Source organism: Coffea eugenioides, unplaced genomic scaffold (genome assembly GCF_003713205.1).
Source record: "Coffea eugenioides isolate CCC68of unplaced genomic scaffold, Ceug_1.0 ScVebR1_1878;HRSCAF=2809, whole genome shotgun sequence".
NCBI classification, from domain to species: Eukaryota; Viridiplantae; Streptophyta; class Magnoliopsida; order Gentianales; family Rubiaceae; genus Coffea; species Coffea eugenioides.
Window position 1 is genome coordinate 5,068 of NW_020862313.1, and position 5,067 is coordinate 10,134.

The following is a 5,067-nucleotide window of genomic DNA, read 5'->3' on the forward strand; positions in this document are numbered from 1 at the left end:
AAGAGGACACGATGCCGTTTGGGTGATCGTTGATCGATTAACCAAGTCGGCCCATTTCTTGCCGGTGAACATGAAGTACTCAATGGACAAATTGACCCGATTGTACATGGATGAAGTAGTAAGATTACACGGCGTGCCTGTGAGCATTGTCTCTGATCGGGATCCACGGTTTGTATCACGATTTTGGCAGAAGTTCCAAGAAACCCTGGGGACGAAACTCAATTTAAGCACTACCTATCACCCTCAGACGGATGGCCAGTCAGAACGGACGATTCAGACTCTTGAGGACATGCTACGAACCTGTATTCTGGACTTTGGAGGCAATTGGGGTCAGCACATGACCTTGGTAGAATTTGCGTACAACAATAGCTTCCATTCGTCAATTCAAATGGCTCCGTACGAAGCTCTCTACGGACGCAAGTGCCGCTCACCGATCTACTGGGACGAGGTTGGCGAAAAGAAAGCACTGGACCCGACAACTATTCCATGGATGGAAGAGGCACACGAGAAGGTCAAGTTGATACGGCAACGAATCCAAACTGCCCAAAGTCGCCAAAAGAGCTACGCGGATAACCGAAGAAAAGACTTGGAGTTTGAAGTTGGGGACTACGTATTTCTCAAGATCACACCCTTACGAAGTCTTACAACGGGTAAAGGAAAGAAGCTTCAACCACGGTACGTCGGACCCTACAAGATTCTTCAGAGGGTTGGAGTGGTCGCGTATCGACTGGAACTGCCATCCAGTCCATCTCGATTCCATGATGTATTCCACGTCTCGATGCTAAAGAAGTACCATCCTGACCCATCTCATGTTTTACAACCGGAGGATATCGAAGTAGATGAATCACTGGCCTATGAAGAGAAACCAGTCCAAGTACTCGATCGAAAAGTCAAAGAGCTCCGAAACAAGCGGATTCCTCTAGTGAAGGTGCTATGAAGAAACCACGGAGTTGAGGAAGCTACCTGGGAAATGGAAGGGGAAATGCGAAAGAAATACCCAAACCTTTTCGAGAATTAAGGTGAGAAATTTCGAGGACGAAATTCTTTTAAGGGGGGGAGAGTGTGAGAACCCGTAAAACCCTAATTATTATCCTAGGGTTTATTTTCCCCTTAATTGCATGTTTTCTGCATTTTCTGGCTTGGAAATATTTTCTTCGTGGATTTTATGAGCAATTATAGTTTTAAGATGATTTTTCTAGCATTGGAGAATTTTAGAAAATTAAGAGTGAATAGTGGACGTGGGACCCACTAGTGCGAAAAGTTCGGAAAAATTCGGCCAATAAGGTTAAGTTTCGGATACTGTTTAAAATTTATCGGGTGTTAAGTGATAAGTAGAATGTGTGAAGTGATTGATGTGAGAGAGGAAAGAAAGATAAGAATGCATTTATGGAGGTGACAAGTGTCACCTCCTCATTGGAAGTTTTTTAAGAATTACTATTCCCAATTTTGACTTTTTTGACCAAAGGATTATATATCAAAAAAATGCACAAAAATCACCATTTTTCTTCTCTTGTTGGCCGGCCACCTTGAGCAAGGAAGGAAGAAACTTTCTTCACCATTCAAGCTTCTACTTGTTGCAAATCAACCAAAAACATTGGTTACATCCAATTCCATTCCATACAATCTTACCTTCTAGTGCTAGTAAGTTGTTTATTGAAGCTTGGTTGAAGGTTTAAGGTGTTCAACAACCTCTTCTCTCTTGTTTCTTGGTAAGTGAAGCTTGAACACCCTCTTACACCCTATGAAGCTTAAATTATGCTTAGTAGTGCTTGAAGTGCTGAAATTTCTGGTTTTCTCTTGGTTTGAAGTGATTTGGTGAAGTTTTTCATTTTATTGATGATTTTTCTGGTTTAATATGATCTTGATGTTGGGTGCTTGTATGATGGATTGTAATGGTTGGACATGACTCTAGTGAGTGTGAATTATAGTTAAATGCAATCAATTTTGGTTTTGGTGTGAAAAATGGAAAGTTAGGGTTCATAAAATCCCAATTCTGTCCGGTTTTGGATCATAGGGTTAGAGGCCGAATTTGACTTTTCTCAAAACATGAAAGTTGTAGGTATTGGTGAGTTTGATGTGCCTGCAAAATTTCAGGTTATTTGGATTAGTGTGGAGTGAGATATGACGAAATTACTGTAGCTGTTCTGCTTTGGACAGAATGCGAAAACGGCGATAGTAATTGGCTATTTTGACTGGAATTGGTTTGGATTTTGGAGTTGGTGTCTTCTGATGAAATGTAGCTGGATGACTTAGCTAACTTATGCCTTTGGAATTTCGGCAATTGGACTTGTATGGACAGAGATATACTGATTACAGTTTTTGGTGATTTGCAAACCTGTTTTGGTAATTCTGGTATAGTATTTGGCACTTTCGACCTAGTTAAGCTAGGAACTGGATTGAGTGACCTTCTACATTGTTGTAGCCCTGTTTCATAGCTTCGAAATGGTGGGTCTTACACCCCCAACCGATAATTGTAGTGAGAGTTGTGCCATTACCGCATTATAAGATCAAACACGGTTTTTCTATTAAGGCTTAAGTTAAGGTCATATATTAATTGCTGGTTTGCTATCATGCCTACTTATGCATATGAAACCCTATTGGGGTTATGAATTAGTGTTGTTTATGGCTCGGTATCGAGTCTCATTGCATTTGTTATGTGATTCTAGGGCGTGACGGTAGCTCACGACGTCTTGGTGATCACGGTGTATGAAACACCATTTTCTCACTTGGTGAGTATACCACTCACTAAATTGTTACTATGTGGCTTTGTTAAATGTTATGTGATGCCTTGATGGCTTACTTGGATATTGCAATTGATTAAGGTGAGGGTGTACTTGACCGCCCTCACCTCTTTTGATATTGTCACTGATTGGCTACCGTTTTACTGCATTACTGAACTTGATATATTGGTTGGTGAATTCCATTTTATGGAAACTGATTTGGTGTTGTTTGGACGATGTCCAACGACCTTATTGTATTACTGAGCTCAACCCCGTATGGTAGTCAATTGGATCGAGCCGGCGAGGGCTTGGTCGTGAAGATTGAATTGCCACGGGGACTGTACTGGGGAACCTTGTGGTAATGAGACCATTGGTTCCGGTAAACTCGAGTATTACCAAAAACTACTGAATTGGAGTGCGGGCCCGGTTGGGGTATGTTGGGTGGAAGGAATGGGAGTATAGTGAAGTCTACGGTTTGGTACTCTTAACATTGACGGAGGGTCAATGAGATTGGATCAAGATGGCAAGCGTGGAATTGGGCTCTTGAGAGCCGACCGTATCCTTTTACCGTTTTGCTTCATTGCTTATTTACGCACTTTAAATGAAGGTTCATTCTTATATGACTTTGATTGCTTATTGGGTGGTATACCACTGGGCTTTGGCTCATTCCGTGTTATTTGTTTTCCTTACAGGAATATAATTGCTTTTGAAAATGGACTGGATAGTCAATTGCCATACTGAGCTTGTAAATGTCTTTTGTATAGCTCTTGAAGTGAAACCTTAATGTATCACGGGATTCATTTCCTTTTGATAGGCAAATCGAATGTGTACTTCCTTAGTGAATGGTTTTGGCTTGCCGTTGTGGCTTGTAAATGGCTAATGTTATGTTGTATATGTTTTTCGATGCTTGGTTGGGTTTCGGACGGGTCGGTTACTATTCATGGCCGACTCTGGAGTTCGTTTCTTTTATTTTGGGATATTTTGTCCTTTTGCCTTGTTGCGCGCGTTATAAGTTTCAAACGTGATAGATCGCTTTATACTGCACCGTTAGTCCTGGCGAGAGCTGGGCAGGCAGTCCGCTAACCTCTTTGGTTCGCCTTAGGGGAAGGTGGGGCTGTCACAATTAGTCACTGTCTTCTTCCCTTCTCTATTTTTTTTGAATGCAACAACAAGAATCAAGTTGACGGCTAAATCTCTCTTAACGACCAAAACAGATTCCATTTTTTTTTTACTCAGATTTCGACTTAACCACAAGAACAACGAGATAACAAGTTGTTGAGCAAGAAACAAACACAAACAATAAGGAGGCAATTCGGACAGATTGTATCAATGAAAGACACGACGGCAACTGTGACAAAAGAAACTAGCAACTCAAGATTTTTTTTTGTGCGACTTGGACACGACTAGCAACACTGATTTGACAATATAATTATTGGACACAAACAATGGAAACAATAACAACAAGACACGGACAGATTTGGCACAAGACTCAATAGAAATTAGCAATAAAGGTGCGACAAACTAAGAACCCCAGATTTTTTTTTTACTGGATTAAGAAGAACCGAATAAGAAACTAGATAGAACACAACTAGGAATCAAGGAATTGACACGAAAAAAATTGGAATTAAGAAGATATAACCTGGAAAACCATCAACTAGCTTTGATGCCAATTGATGCGAATTCCTCCACATTGGTGAAGTTCATCCTTGCATTTCCCACGATCTTGATAGAGAATTTTCCAGGTTTGTTTGGTGGAATTCCTTTCGACCCAATCTAACCCTCCAAGTTGCAAACACTCTTGATACAACTCAACCCGTGACTTAACGAATTAGCGAACCAAGGAATTTGGTAGGACGGCTCCACAAACAAGTGTGTTTCTTGTTTGATAAGCCAATTGAACTCTCTTAGGAAATTTCGAAGATGTTCAAGGGGTGCTTGCAAGAAGCCAAGAGAATACTCTCAATTTAATTAAGCAATCGAAATCTGATCATTGTTGTTGGTTTGAAGCTTATTTATAGCTTCTTACAACTCAAACCCTAATACGACTAGAAACTAGGAATGATCTCAAATCCTAGTGGGCTTAGAAACTAGGGCTGATTGTCGGCCCTCACATTGGCCTATTATGGCCGAATGGACTAAGGGAATGTGCCCGAAAATAATAGCTAAAAAATTAAGACAAACTAACAACTAAAAAATAACAAGGACTAAAACGCTTAAGTCACTTGCTTTATTCTACTAATTGAAAATAAAACTTGCTAAACTTGTCACTCGTGATCTGGGATTCCTCTTGTGACTCGATACACTTTGTTTCACGGGTCTTGATCTTCTAGTTGGAGTAAAGTCACGT